We start from the raw sequence: 17071 nt of genomic DNA, 5'->3' as shown, positions 1-17071 counted from the left end.
ACACCTATGCAGGAACATAACAAGAGACCTGGAGCTGGCTGGGAGAGTTCTCAGAGAGTGTCAGTGGACTGGCCCCTGTGAAGGAGAGCAGGAAGCCAGGAAGGCAGGAAGGAAGGATGCAAAGGAGGAGGAAGGCAGGGAGGGAGGAAAAGAGGGACCGAGGACTTAGACTATGCCAAGCCTGTACTAGGAAATGTAGTCTTGAAATGATGGCCTTCTGCATTCCTGCCAGTAGGAGCCCCATGTGGGAAGTATAGCCTTGGAGTGAATGCATTTTGGATTTCAGAGTGCAGCTGCTTGGGCCTTTGGCCAATGATGCTCCACAAAGCAGGAAATCCAAGTGGTTTGTTATGGGTAAATTGTGTCCTGACAAAATTCATGTTGAATTTCGAATTCCCAGAACTTAAAATGTAACCGTGTTTGGAGACAGCACCTTTAGAAAGGTAATTAAGTTAGAATGAGGCCAATAAGATGAGGCCCTAATCCTATGCAACTGGTGTCCTTATAAGAAAAAGAAGAGACACTTGGGGTTGTGCATGGACAGAGGAACAAGGATGTTGGGGCACAGGGAGAAGGCAGCCATCTGCAAACAAGGAGAAACCCAACTGGTTGACACCTTGGTCCTAGACTTCCAGTCTCCAAAACTGTGAGGAATAAGCTTGCTAGTCTAAGCCACTCAGACTGTGCTATTTTGTTATGGCATCCCTAGCAAAGTAACACCAGGTGCATTTTCAGGATGGCCATAAACACTATAAAATGTGGGTGTGTGTCAAGAAGCAAGTGTTAGCGAGGATGTGGAGAACAGGAACCCTTGTGCACTGTTGGTGGGAATGCAGACTGCTGCAGCCACTGTGGGAAACGATATGGAGTATCCTCAAAAAGTTAAAAATAGAGCTACTCTACAATCCAGTAATCACACTATTAGGTATTTACGCCCAAAATACAAAACCACTAATTTAAAGGGTTACATGCTTCAATATGTTTATTGCAGAATTATTTACAATAGCCAAATTATGGAAGCGTGTCTATTGATAGATGAATAAAGATTTAATATATGTATATATTTTATATACATAATATGTATAATGGAATATTATTCAGCCATAAAAAAGAAAGAAATCCTGCCATTTGCAACTACATGGATGGAGCTAGAGAAAAACAAAACAAGTCAGAGAAAGACAAATACCATATGGTTTCACTCATATGTGGAATTTAAGAAAGAAAACAAGTGAGAAAAAGGAAAAAAGGAGAGAGAGAGAGAAACCAAGAAATAGACTCTTAACTCTGGAGAACACGCTGATGGTTACCATGGGGGAAGAATGGTGGGGGGACAGGTGATGGGGATGAAGGAGGGCACTTTTTGTAATGAGCACCAGGTGACGCATGGGAGTGTGGGTGGAATCACTATATCGTACCCCTGAGCCAATATAACACGGTATGTTAACTATACCGGAATTAAAATTAAAAACTTAATGAAGGAAGAGAAAGGGGGGAAAATGGGTGTATGGATGGGTGTGAGTCTGTATGTGTGTGAATGTATATGTGTGTAGATATTCATTTCGTCCTCACAAGCCCCTATGAGAGAGTTACTATCATTAGCCTCCTTTTCTGAGGCGAATACAGCTTAAATTTGTCCCACTTCACGCTGCTCATAACTGGAGACAAGATTTGCACCCAAACAGTCTGGCTCTAGAGTCCTCTCAAGCATATGGTACCGTGCTTAATGTCATCGCATTATATCTCCAAATCCCAGCATTCCTCCTTGTTTTTCTACGCTCTGTATAACTTACTGGAGGTACTCTTACTTTTCTGCAATTAATTTTTTTTGGAAAAATGTAGGCTATAAATAACAAATAAAGGAATCTTTTTAAAAACTATTTTTAATTTTTTAGCCATGTGAAAAACCTGTAAGATTAAAACAAAATTATTTGATTCAGCAGTTCAGTTTGGTTCCATTTCATGCTAATCTGCATATGCGTGAAGGTCTTGATTTATTGGATCACCAGTGTTTATCCGTTCTATGCATCTTTTTGCATGCTGCTCAAGAAGTCTTTATTCTGTTCAGATCCCTCACATTTTATAATATAACATAATATAATTTTATAATTATTTTATGACATAAAATTTATAATTGTATATATTTATATATAATATATATTAATATATATAATGTATATAATATAGTATATATAATATACTTATTTTAACATCTTGTAGAATGCATTAAATTTACATGATTTATGATGCATATACAATATAAAAGTAGGTATAATTTATAATATACAGGTAATACAAAAATTAATGTCACATTCATTCCCTTTGCCTCAATCATGTTTCCCCTACGAGGAGCTAAAGTGGCTAGTGCTTTGACTTCCCTGTACTTCTCCAGGATTTATTCTAATCATAGGTCTTAGCATTTTATAAGATGCTGTAGCGGAAAGACACTACATTGGAGCAGGACCCAAAGATCTCTCACTGAATACCTTCTTTTTAAAAAAAAATTTTAGAAGACTATTTATTTGAGAGAGAGAGAAAAAGCATGAGCAGGGGTGGAGAAGCTGGGGCAGAGGGAGAAGCAGGCTCCCTGCTGAGCTGGATCCCAGGACCCTGGGATCATGACCTGAACCTAAGGCCGACACTGACTGAACCATGCAGGTGCTCCTAAGTACCTTCTCGTCCCTGGGAAAATTTCATCCTTCTCTAGGCCTCTTTTTTTTTTCCATCTGTAAAACGAAGAACTGGGAATAAAGGGGCCTTAACACAAGACAAGCGATGGGCCTAAGCCAAAACAACACCCTTCCCAACCCATGCTACCAGCACGTTTTCCTACGAACTTTCTATCACTTGGCAACCTGTGAGTCTCACTGCTGACCCATTCATTATGCTTTTGCAACCTACACAACCATCTTCGTTCAAATGATGAGCTCTTCACCAAGGATTTCAAAAGGGCAGGGGCTTCAATCAGCACGGAAGCTCGTACAAAGGAAAAAATGACCCTCAGGTGAATGTTTCCTAATCAGGTATTAAAGATAAGGGGGAGTCAGACACATTTCTGCCAAAAAAGCCCTAGCATAATGATATCTGAAAACTATCATCTCTATAGTAATGAACTAACTTTAAATATGGATTTATAACAATTACCATGTGGATATTAAAATTTTATTTATCACAATAAACTTGTACCTTGCTAGTGACCCAGTGGGCATTATTATAGGTGTACATTTTTGCCATTCATTGTTCACTGGTATCAAAAATTGCAGAAACCTTTTCCGAAAGGTACTGTATCACTTAATGCTCATTTTTAGTTATTGTGACTATTTCATCAAAGTATATTAGAAGCATAAAGTTGCATAAAACCCAAAAATAAATTTCATGTGAAAAAAAATCTAAAACCTGTCGTAGTTTTATAAACCTTGGTTTAGTATCCATGTTAATAACAAAAGTCTGTGTCAAACACTTCCTTTGCTTCTAGTAATCACATTTCCTATAGAATTGAGAGCAAAAGGACAATACTAACTCGTTTATGATTTGTTCTAAGTGTTCCTGTTGATTGTGTTTCCTTCCATGGTAATTTATATTACGCTGTGGTAAGATCAAATGATACTAGAATCCAGCAGCTTTTCTTCTCCGGGTTGAATTTTTTTCAACTAATGCAAAGTATACTTAAGTCCATTAAAAAAAAAATTTCCTTACACAGTAATTTTTAAATCATTAAATGTGATCTAATTCTCACTTTTACATCAAATTCAAATATATGAATGCAAAATATGAGCTTCCAGATTGTCACCAAGTTTTGGTCATCTGGAAATCTTTATTCCCAAGCTAATTTATATGGTCGGCATATAAAAGGTGATAAACACCTTAGGATCTGGTAAATCATTCCTTGAAAATGACACAACAATGGTACTGATAATTTTTGTACAACTTAACATGAACTTAACATGAAGCACTGTTTAAAGCATTCCAGTCATGGGATCCTCCTAGCATGACGTGATGAGGTAATACTACTGTTATTCTCTAACAAATGAGGACGCTAAACTCCAGCAAGAATTGTTTACTAAGCTGTGGTCATGCATCCAGTCTACATAGTTGAGCCCAGATTTCAGCCTGGGTAATAGTAGAATTAAAGGTAATATTTGAAGTCTCTATTGTGAAGCCTGTTTATCTGTGTAATTCAATCTAAGCCTCACAAAAACAGGAAAGTTAGATGAAGTATTACAAAAATCAGGAATGTTACGTTCAGTTTGAGTAAGTTTGTTACCCACAGGTGTTAAAAGGCTCATTGAGAATTGGAACATCTGTCATCTCTTAGACTAGTTCATTCTAGTTTATTTCAGGTTTAAAAGAAAGATCCTGACAAAATGGGTTTAAGAGAACAGGCATTTGTATTTGTTTCAACATTTGCTTAATGGTTCCAGTGCCCCTGAGGCTTTCTGGTCTCCAAAACGAAACTCATTTAATTTCTCCATTATTTAAAACACACATACACGGACCTGCATGGCTCAGTGGGTAAGACATCTAAATCTATTCAGGTCATGATCCTGGAGTCCCGGGATTGGGTCTCCCATCGGGCTGCCTGCTCAGGAGGGAGTCTGCTTCTTCCTCTGCCCCTCCCCCGGCTTGTATTCCCCCCGCCAAATAAATGAATAAAAATCTTTCTAAAAAATTAAATAAAACACGCATCCATATGTGCACACACAGGCAGATCTTTTCTAAAGTTACTTTCCAGTTGCAAACTTTTTATTTGTATTAAAACTGTGAGCTATCTTTATAAATAGTAACAAAGTCACAAGATAATTTCTGCTTATGCCAATGAAGCAAATAATTTAATTTTTCCTTGAATTACTGAATATTAATGCATGTTGTTTGCTTTAAATAGCACCTGTTACAGAAGAAACACAAAATATAATTTAATTGCCATATTAAATTCCTAAAAGTGTGCTGTGACACTTTCAATTTCAACATAAACATCCCCCGACATGGGGACAGGATTTTTCTTTTAATTATAAGTTGCCCATTTGCTCTCCCATTGGTTCAGGAGAATCATTAAGCATAGTGCAATCGTAGCTTACAGAAATAATTTTGAAATTTCAGTGCATAATTCCATCATTATAATTGTTGATAGAAAGCCACAGTGGGGGCGCCAGGGTGGCTCAGTGGGTTAAGCCTCTGCCTTCGGCTCAGGTCATGATCTCAGGGTCCTGGGATTGAGCCCCATATCGGGCTCTCTGCTCAGTGGGGAGCCTCCTTCGCTTCCTCTCTCTCTGCCTACCTGTGATCTCTGTCTGTCAAATGAATAAATAAAATCTTTAAAAAAAAAAAAAAAAGAAAGCCACAATGGTTTCCAATTTTGTAACATAGCTTCTTTCTGTGCCCCCTTCCATTCTGTTACTTAGAGACCTGTGTTAGAAATTCGTACTGCCTCTCCTTGGGGAGAGGGTGTTGTCCATGGGGAAACAGCTCGAGCCCTGACCCAGGCTGCACTCATGGATGGGACTGGAGGACATGATGCTAAATGAAATAAGTCAATAGAGAAAGTCGATTACCTTACGGTTTCACTTATTCATGGAACATAAGGAATAGCATGGAGGACATTAGGAAAAGGAAGGGAAAAATGGAGGGGGGAAATCTGAGTGGGAGGGGAACCATGAAAGATTATGGGCTCCAGGAAACAAACCCAGGGTTTTAGAAGGGAGGGTAGCCGGGAGATGGGAGGATAAAGGAGGGCACGGATAGCACTGTTGTACACAAACAATGAATCATGGAACACTACAACAAAAACTGATGATGTACTGTATGGTGACTAACATAACATAATAAAAAACAATTCTTAAAATTTAAAAAAAAAAAAAGGGCTGCACTTGGGAGGATGTGGATCTCTATCTTATGAATATTCATTGGGAAGAAGCCGCTCTTTGGGAAATGCAGACATAGAAAAGAAGGGTTAATTTAAGGGAATAGATACCAATCCTGTTTTCCTACAGGGCCATTGAGTTGTACTTTTGCGGCCAGGGGGTTATACTACATGTATTTTTTAAGATTTATTTATTTATTTTAGAGAGGAAGTGTGGGGGAAGTGTGGAAGGAAAGAATCTCTAGCAGATTTCTCACAGAGCTCAGAACCATATGTGGGGCTCGATCCCAAGACCCTGAGGTCATGACCTGAGCCAAAATCAAGAGTTGGGTGCTTAACGGATGGATCCTTCAGGCGCCCCTAACCTATTTTTTAAACAGCTTTATTGAGATATAATTGACCAACTGTAAGATATACCCATTAAAGTATACAATTCAATGGTTTTCAATATTTAACAAAAATTTCATCACCTCAAAAAAAAAAAAAAAAAACAAACCCTTGTAGCAGTCCCTTTGCATTGCCCTTCCCTACACCCAAGTTCCCACTTCAAGCAGCCACTAATTTACATTATTCTTTCTGGATTTGCCCATTTTTCCCTTTTTAAATAAATGGTATCATACAACATGTGGTCTTTCGTGATGGGCTTGTTGCACTTCACTCCCTCTATTGCTAAATACTATTCTGTTGTCTATGTAGATTACATTTTGTTTGTCACTTGATGGGCATTGGCTATTTCCACTGTTTAAATTATTATGACAAATGCTGTTGTGAATATTTCTATACAGGTTTTTGTGTAGATACGTAGTTTCATTTCTCTTGGATACCCAAGAGTGGGTCTCCTTTCCTAGAGTCTTAGGCCTCTGGATTTAGTTGCTAGATTCTACGGTAATTCTGTTATTACTTATTGCACACAAACAATGTATGAGTGTGTACACCATGTGTGGGGGAGTGGTACCCGAGGGTGTAATGGACTGTTTTATGAGACCACAGGAATAGAAGAGTCGTCAATGGAAATTAATTATAAATAGAGTCATATCCATTAACAAGAAATGTGTTTATCTGATGTTTCTTTACACCCAGAATAGACTTACAGGCCTGGCATTTATAGTTTGTGATTTTTTTTTAAATATTAAGTTAAAAGCACAATTCCTAACTTTAGTCACCTAAACAATATCTCAACTTTAAATTTCCCTTATTCCTCATTTCAGTGAAAATAACAATGTTGTGACATTGAAGACTTTCTTATTCTTTTAAGCTACATGTGTGTTTGGTATTAGTCAACAATGATGCCCCTGTTTTCTTTCTCCTGCCACAATCCATTCCTGCTCACATGCTTCGCTGGCTGAGAAAGACCAGCCTGCCCATCGGCTGTGGAATAACATCAGAATCCATTAGCTCCAGAGAAGCCATGGCACGACAAAGGCTGAGGGAAGGAGAGCCCGCCTCACTTCGGAGCTTGTCTGTCAAGCCCCACTTGGCAAGTATCGTCTGCTGAGGACAAGGAATGCTTGGAACCAGCAAGGGTTAGACTACAGATGAGGAGTTAGTTAGGGTGCATTACTATGTTAATAAATTCACCACATCAGACAGCAGGTCAATAAACAAATTATATAACGATCCCATTCAAGTTAAATTTTCAGCAACAATGGGCAGGTTTTCAAATGATTCCCTCCTTTAGATCCTTTCACTTACCTGTTAGTTGAAAATGCAAATCCAAGTCACTGATGCTTTTTACTCAGCTTCGTCTCTCTCATGGTGTTCTACAGAACTCCATTTCTGTTCACCACCCACTTTGACTCTATTTTCCTACTTCAACACCCAATTCATATTTTTCCAGTTATTGTTACATAATATAGGAATGGAATTCATGAATTCTAAGTATGAGAAAATTATGCTTGAAGAACGGGGACTGATACTTGCCCATAAGTGAGAGATTATTCGTCCAATTGCTCAGTTATTCTGATTGGTCTGGAAGAAACCTATATTTTCTGCTCTGGCTGCCATAACAAAATCCCAGAGTTTGGGTGCTTAAACAACAGAAACATAATTTCTTAAATTCTGGAGACTGGGAGTCCCAGATCATGGTTTGGAGACATTGGTTTCTGGGGAGAGCTCTTTTACCGACATATAGACAGCTGCCTTCTTGCTGTGACCTCTCCTGGCCTTTCTGTTGGTCACATGTGGGTGTGCACCTGTGAGAGAGAGAGAGAGATGGAGAGAACTTTAGTGTGTCCTCCTCTTATAAGGACATGGATCCCATCAGTTCAAGACCCTCACCCATGATGTCATCTAACCTTAATTACCTCCCGGAGACCCTATCTCTAACTACCATCACGTGGGGGGTTAGGGCCTCAACGTATGAATGAGGAGGTCACAGTTCAGTTCATTACCAAACCTAAGAAGTTTTGGGTCATTATACATAAACCAAAGTTGTGAATTTTCCCTTTTACCAATCACACAACATCAAGACTATATCTAGAGCCATCTACACATTCTAACTATGTGCTGATTATCTTATTTTTTTTTTTAAGATTTTATTTATTTGTCAGAGAGAGAGCAAGAGTGAGCACAGGCAGATAAATGGCAGGTAGAGGCAGAGGGAGAAGCAGGCTCCCTGCTGAGCAAGGAGCCCGATGTGGGACTCGATCCCAGGACGCTGGGATCATGACCTGAGCCGAAGGCAGCCGCTTAACCAACTGAGCCACCCAGGCGTCCCTGTGCTGATTATCTTATTAATGAGACTTTCACACATGCTGATACAGTAGTATTCATAAACCCACATCAACATTTACTTAAATACATACAATTTTTATTTGTCAACATCTCAAGAAAATTGGAATAAATAAATGAGACAAAGAAGGTATTTCCACGAAGATGATTAATTTTGAATTTTTAAAATAATGTTAATCTTGCAAAATTGCTATTGATGAAATTATCAATAATGTTCACTATTATTTCATATTTGTATGTATGAAGTATATACATTTTTAGTTGTTTTGTACATTGCTTATTGTTCAGAATTGTAATTGATGTGTCCTTATTTTGCTTTTTAAATGATGGGCAATGATGGGGTGCCTGGGTCGCTCAGTGGGTTAAGCATCTGCCTTCGGGTCAGGTCATGATTTCAGGGTCCCGAAATGGAGCGTCAGGCTCCCTGCTCTCAGAGGGGAACCTGCTTCTTCCTCTTCCTCTGTCCCTCCCTCTGTGCTCTCGCTCTCGAATAAATAAATTCTTTAAAAAAAAATAAAAACAAGTGATGGGCAATGAAAATGACCATTTGAAGTTTCTGTGTCTTATGGAAAACATGGTATTTGCAAAGATAAATCGTATCTGATATGGAGAAAATGTCTACGCAATTGCTGCTTGATAATCAAGACAAACTGGCTTCTGTAAAGCTGTTGCCAATATTCAGAAATATCTGTTTACCCATGCACTTTCCTTTCTTCAGCAAATTTAGACCAGCAAATTTAAACCACTTATTTACAGAACTTCTGGTGATATTTTGGTTTCTGAATATGATGTGAAGGCATGAAATTTTAGGCTGAAATTTGTACTATTAACAGCAAATCATTATTATTTCCATAATAACCTTCTACTGTTATGACCAAATTTTAAATTTTTGCATAATCTTTTCAGCTGATGGCAGATTTTATTCAACAAGTGACCTCTATTATTCAAGAGTAGATCTATATCAATAATGGGATATGTGTCAGTATTGGTGTGGTATTCTTAAACTTGCATTTATCTTTTTTTTTTTCTTTTTAGTTAAAAACAAATTATAATTAAAGCATAACCTTGGGTCTGAGGTTTCTTCCTAACTTTTGACCTTGGACAGATAACTTGTCTTCTTTAGGTTTCAGATGCAAAATAATGGGGTTTACCCAAATGATTTATAATATCCTTTTTAGATAAGACATTCTAGGATAATCATGTGAAATTAAAAACTAATTTTCTTCAGGCAACAAACACTTTAATCAGATTGATAAAAAAAAAAAAGTCTGTTTAATGGCAATCCTGACAAAACAGTGATTTTTAATTCAACCCTACTTCCTTTCAAAAAAAAAAAAAATCATGAACACAATCACAGCCACACACACATGTATTGGATTTAATAAAAATGTCAGTCTAAAATAAACAAAAGAAGAGTAAGGTTTGATCCAAAACACACTTGGAATATCTCTGTCCTGTCTCCTACGGTGTGAACAGGAATTGGGGAGAGCTGAAGCTCCAACGCTCCCCTGTTACCAACCTAGGTAAGAGGCTTGGAGAGCCTTCAGATAATTTTCTTGCTTGGCAACTTCGGGTACTTTTATGTAAGTATGTCGTTACGTGGGATTTTGCCTAAATGCAGGGGTAAAACGGATGGCGGTATTTCTGTCATGGAGGTGCTACCAGGATCCCATGAGAAAGGTGCTTAACACGGTACAAGTTCAGGTACCCAGCAAAGGCAAGCTGAAGTGGGTTCTGCCATCGCTTTGGTACCAATGGATTTTCCAAAATAACCACAAAAATGGTTTCTATCCCACCGCTCTTCCTAAGGTGGGACAGGCACTCCTCCCACAGATGAGAGCCAAGAGCCGTCTACTCCTCTCGCTAAACTTCTTCTGACTCAAACAAAAACAAAAAAAAAACTTCTTCTGACTCCACGGAAGAAGACCACGGAAGTGATGCTGCTTTCCTTCTGAGGCAAGGCCATTCAAGAGGACAGCCCCGCCCTCGCGCATGTGCATGCGCATGCGCACTGTCTCTCTGCCAGGGTCACCCTTCAAGAGCCTACCGCCAGCGTGTGAGGAAACCCAAACCACAGGGAGGGACCGTGCAAATGTCCCAGCTGTCCGTGCCAGCCAACAGCCAGGGTCAAACCTGAGTGAATAAGCCTCAAATTGTCCCAGCCACGCCTTACCTTCGTCATGCCTGGAGAGGGGAGGAGCCGTCCTCCTCTGAGTCTACTTCACCTCCTGGCCTGCGGAATCTCTAACAGGTCAGAGAAGGGTTCCTGTTGTTTTAAGCCACAAATATTGTGACAAGTGACTATACAGAAGAAGAGACCTGATACGACCAATTTTATTTTCTAAAGTGGTAAAACTTTTAACATGGACAATTCCCCATCCCACCCACACCCTTGCTACTGAATAAATGTTGACTGCCTTGAATTAGAGCAATTTTCGTTTCCCAAGCAGAGACTAGAGTGTCCTCCATGCACAGTGACCAGATAAAACTCTGGCTCTAATAGTGGGTCCCAAAAGGGGGCATAAACGTAGGCACAATATAATAAGACAAAAAAGTCATAATATAACTGTCTTATCTTTTTGTCAAGGGTCACTGGAAATGAGTTTAGTAAAAATCATATCATTTCTATGCAAAAAAACACTCTAATATATATGGTTCATTTCTTCGATTTGGTGGGAGGGGCATCCTCACTGGGCCTCAGGAAGTAGTACCCTGTAACCACCTGAGATAACACATAACAGAGTGGGATCCACTTTGTAGCAAAGGAGGTGAGGGAATGGGGCCATTTTCATGGTATTGACCAAGCTTATCGCATTCCTCACCCCAGAGCGGACGGATCAGCTGGACTGATGGAGTACCAGCCCCGAGGTGGTATGTCCCAAGGATGGGCGCTAGTCTCCCAGGACATGGTCTAGACTCAAGTCAAAGGCTTTTATACACTGCTGCGTCCCTGGGAAGAAGGAAACATGGGTCAGGAACCAAAGAGTAAAAAAGAGTACAAACAGGGTAGTCTCGGCTTGCAAATTGTGCTTTCTGTCCCCTTAACGGTGGACTCATCAGGCTTAGAAACCCTGGTCCCCAAGAGGGATCACTTCCACCAGGAACCACAGCCGACTGTCTCTGTCTCCAGGCTCTTTGGGGACAAAAGGAAATGTATTCATTTCCTCACTTTGCCACGGCAAATTAAAACCATAGGAAAGTAGCCTCTCACAATTCTGGAGTCTAGAAATGTGGGCTCGAGATGTCTTCAGGGCCTTGCTTCCTCTGAAGGCTCTAAGGAAGGATCTCTCCTTGCCTCTGCCAGCTTCTGATGGCTCCATGCAATGCTCAGCTTGCGACTGTGTCTCGCTGACTCTCCCTCTGTCTTCCCATGGCCTTCTCCCTTGTGTATGTCTGGGTGCCCTTTCCTCTTATAAGGGCAACAGCCATTGAATTTAGGACCCGCCCTAACCCGGTCTGACCTCACCCTAAGTTCATTGCTTAGAGTGTGCAAAGACTATTTCCAGATAAAGTCTCATTCTGAACTTCCAGATGATGTGAATGCTTGGGAGACACCGTTCACCCACTACAAGGAGTCACTGTTGGGGCAGAGGCCATTGACTTTGATGGTTAGGAGAGTTAGCAGATGTGTTACACACTGAAACTAGGAGTAACATCGTAAATATTAGAAAAGCCCTAAATAGGTAAGCTGTAGTTTTATTACTGTGTTGTGAATATCGATATTTTCTCAAATATAGTTAACTCTCTTTTTTTCTATTAAGATATAATTTACACTCAGTAAAATTACTTTTGGGAGTACAGATCTATGAATTTTCACACAGTCATTTGGAAAAATTTGTTAGCTCAAAGAAAAATCTAACTTCCAGGATTATATAGGAGCACAACTCTGTCCTAAATCATCTTGGTAACCCATATGGTGTTTACTCTGGCGGCTCATAATATTTCAAGGCAGGAGGGTCATATTTCATATGGGTGAAGACTGCAAAAGCCATTTTCCAAATTACAGAGAATTGGTGTTAAAAACTGCATCTGCACATGGGGTCAGGCTTCTGGATAATACTGCCTCCAAGATAAGGGATAGCATCACAAGTTCTCCTCCTACATAGCAGACCGGTGAGTTTGGATGCCATAAATACACTCCCCTTTGCTCACGAACAGGAACTTTGTCAATAAGTTGCCTGACCCCAGTATCTTCAAAATAATGGTTCTGGTCATGTTAGCCATGTGCCCAACCTTCAGTGTAGCCTGGAACAAAACCCCTTCCAAAGCAAGGCACTAGAACCAATTCACCTACAGGTTCGTCTTAGAGGCTTTATTAGTCTTACAAGCAGCCACTCTGCTTAGCCATGGTCTAAACAGTATTTCTTTGCTCTGTGATTATTCATGGGCCCAGATATGAGTGAGGTTTAAAGAGGAAAGTTTCAGGACGCCTGAGTGGCCCAGTGGGTTAAGCGTCTGTCTTTGGCTCAGGTCATGATCCTGGGGTCCTGGGATCAGGTCTCCTCACTCAGCAGGGAGCCTCCTTCTCCCACTGCCCCTCACCCTACTTGTGCTCTCTCTCTGACAAATAAATAAATAAATAGAATCTTTAAAAAATTTTTTTAGATTGAAGTTTCTTTAAAATAATTTTGTAGAAAAAAAGTGTGAGGAGGATGTTACTAGAGAATACATAGGCTTTTTTGGTTCTTCTTTCAACTCTGAAAACCCAGAGTTTTATTTTTCAAGCCCAAAAAGAGAAACGAAACAAAACAATACAAAAGAACAAGGTCATGTTTCAAAGTCCTGCTTGCCATGAAGTGGAAAATCTACCACCTACGTACCCAGTTAGCCTAGCATTGTGCCTTTCCTCCCAACAATGCCATAAGGCAGTAATGCAACACTATACACCAATTCCTCTTTACCCTCACTCAACAAGTATAGGTAGGCCGTTCATTATTGCATTCAGGGAATTTTCTGGTTTCCAGGAATACAAACATAAACACATGGAGCATATTGCTGAGAATATTAGTTAACATTTTTAATTTTTAAAATTAACAAATTAAGGGGTGCCTGGGTGGCTCAGTGGGTTAAAGCCTCTGCCTTCAGCTCAGGTCATGATCCCAAGGCCCTGGGATCGAGCCCCACATCTGGCTCTCTGCTCCATGGGGAGCCTGCTTCCTCCTCTCTCTCTGCCTGCCTCTCTGCCTACTTGTGATCTCTGTCAAATAAATAAATAAAATATTTTTTAAAAAAATTAAATTAAACAAGATTTTCCTGAAGACAGCAAGAAACACTTTGCCAAGAAAAAAAAAAAAAATAGAACTCTGTCCTGGATCCTAAAGAAGTGGGAGTACTGGCCCAAACAACCAAATCAGGGGGAGCAGATCAAGTTGAGGAAAGACATTCTACACAAAGAGAAATGATGACAAAAGACAGGAGAAATTGTGACCCTGTAATGCAAAATCTGGTTTTTTTTTTAAAGATTTTGTTTGTTTATTTGACAGAGAGAAAGAGAGTACAAGCAAGGGGAGCAGCTGGCAGGGGGAGAAACAGGCTCTCCAATCAAACAGGGAGCTGCTGTGGGGCTTGATCCCAGGACTCTGGGATCATGACCTGAGCAGAAGGTCATGATGCTTAACCAACCGAGCCACCCAGGCATGCCTGCAATGCAAAACCTGATAGGAAAATCTCATACAGAATATCATAGTTTTCTATGATATTAATTATGATATTAATATTATATGATATTAAACTTAGAAGTATTGAAATTCAGTGCAATGAGATTTGAAAAGATATATACGAATTCAAAAGGGAAGACACCAGACTGATTATTTGTTAACAATACAATTGACTACTTAGAAAGTCCAAAGGAAAAATCCACAAGCAACCATTAGAACTCATTAGAGAATTTAGGCAGGCTCTTGTTTCATGCTGTTACTGTATGATCCATGGTTGTTGGTAACGTTCTGTTTTCTAATTTGGATCCTCCTTTAGTTCGCTATCTTCCCTCAGCACATTACCTGATCGCTAAAAGCTCCGTTTCCCCCTATAGAGTTCTATTTGGATATCACCATTACTCTAACTTTCTGTACATCATGTAACCATTTGTGGGATTTATGAATCCCTTTTTCTCTTACATAAAAGTGAAACTACCGTGCCCTAAATTATAAAGATATGTGCCTTATTACCTGACTTTCCCACCAGTTTCGACTTTGTCTCTTATGCCAAATAGCATTTGTTAATGGGGTTCTCCCTAGGAACCATTGCTCTGCAAATTCTGCATTTCACTGCGAATGGAGAAGGAAACACACTGAGTCAAGATTCAGCTTGACAAAACTGAAGCAGGTATCCACTTCCCTTTGGGCAGTGCTGTCCCACTCCCAACAAAATCTGTTCTAAATCTCACGGGTTTATCAGAATATTTCAGTTGGGTGAAGGAAGGATAGACTTCAACATAATCTGTATGGGGAACATTCTTACGTAAAAAATCACATGCAGTTTCCATCATCCAGAGATGCCCTGCCTTATGTAAGTGGTCCCAAACTGTGCTCTGCATCATGTACAGAATCCCATGTTCTTTCTTTAGGGCTGGGCTTAATGACCAATGACAGAGAGAACATAATTAGATCTCTGTATAATGTGTTCTCATATATACTGTATTAGTTTACTAAGACTGCCATCACCATCTACTATAGACTGGGTGACTTAAAGAACAGATACGTTATTTTCTCATAGTTCTAGAGGCTGGAAGTCTTGAGACCAAGATGCCAGTAAGGTTGTATTCTTCTGAAATCTTTCTGCCTATCTTATAGATGGTCATCTTCTCTCTGTGTCTTCACATGGTATCTCTCCTTTATGTATGTTTGTGTTCTAATCTCCTCTTCCTATAAGGACACCAGTCATATTGGACTGGGGCCCACCTTAATGACCTCATTTTAACTTTATTTACCTCCTCCTATGTTCAAATTTAGCCACCTTTGTAGGGGCTGGGTTTAGGATTTCAACATATGAATTTGTGGGGCTGGGGAGTACAGCACAATTCAGTCCATACCATATACCAAACAAGCCTCTCCCAAAAGTCTTGTAATGTACATGGACTTGTCATAGACTGTCGTCATGTTGACTGATTCCTACACATTCTGTACACTTCATTTTCCAATCTGCTGGATGTTTCCAGGTACGTTTTGCTCATGATCTCTGGAAGAGAAAGAACAGTGATAACTTATTAGACTAATCCCAACCTATTCCCGAGGTCCAATGAATATATCGTAAGTACTTAGCCTTGAAGACGGTCCTCAATGACCACTCATCACTGTCCATCCAGATAAGCCAAATTGAATTTGTCTTCAAAGTTTGGTGTTTTGGAGGCATTTTAATTCAGATGAATCATCATATGAATTTGTTATGTTTTTATACCTGTATTTATTTACCTTGACAAGAAATGAAAGGAACGAAATGAAAACTGTCTTAGAGCTGGATTCCTGTGCCCCCAGGGTGACGCAGTATTAGCAGATACTACCTGCACACGCAGAAACTTCAAAGTTATAAAACTCAGAACATACATCGGCAGCTATCCCACCACATCTCTCCAGAAAGAGAGAGAGAAAGACTCTGGCTTTCGAGTCTAAATGGTCTCCAGGGAGAAGAGGAGAAAGTCTCTTAACTTGGAATGTAAGCAAATGACTCGGGACAATACAAAATCTCTAACTTCCAAATCATGTTTTCCATTCAACCATCCTTTAAGCCAGGTCACCAGTAACTTTTGTTCAGAAAGCCTTGATTGTGCAGAAATATGTAAAGATTCTTGGAGAATTGTTTCCCAGTGACAGTGCTTCCCCCACGTTACCATCAGCGCCAGACGATGGCTGGCAATATCGTACGGTCCCAAAGGAGCATCACCTTACCGAATCCACTGCAGGGTTCCAGCCCTTTGCTGTCTCTTCCACTTGGGCCCACAATTTAGTCAGTTTAGTTTATGTTCTTTCCCCACAGAAGGAATAGTTTTAAGGTCCAACCTACTGCTACAACACAAGGAATAGATGAAACATGGCCACTGTCTTAGTCAGCTTGGGCTACGATAACAAATTACTGTAGCTTAGAGAGCTTAAAAATAGACATTCATTTTTCACACTTCTTTAGGCTGGAAGTCCAGGATCAAGGTGCCAACATATTTGTATTCCTGGTGAATGTCCTCTTCCTGGTTTATGGATGACTGTCTTCTCACTGTGTTCTCATATGGCAGGAAGAGAGCTAGCTGGCTCCCTGGCTGCTTCTTATGAGGACACTAATGCCATTCTGAAGAGTAAAATCTGAAACTTGCCCCCATACATGGAAGGCAAGGAAAAAAACCAAAGGAAAGGCGGACCACTCCAGGTGGGTGGATGACAGGTTTAACAAGCAAAGGAACTTACCTATGATGCCCGCCTGTCTCAGGGGCCCCAGACAAGTAGATCTCCACACTTGCCCACCAGAATCATAAAAGTTTAAGTAGAGGTCTTAGCTGTGTTT

This window comes from Lontra canadensis, unplaced genomic scaffold, assembly GCF_010015895.1.
Source record: "Lontra canadensis isolate GAN:19392208 unplaced genomic scaffold, GSC_riverotter_1.0 scaffold22, whole genome shotgun sequence".
Taxonomy (NCBI): domain Eukaryota; kingdom Metazoa; phylum Chordata; class Mammalia; order Carnivora; family Mustelidae; genus Lontra; species Lontra canadensis.
Note: the sequence above shows the minus strand (reverse complement) of the source record.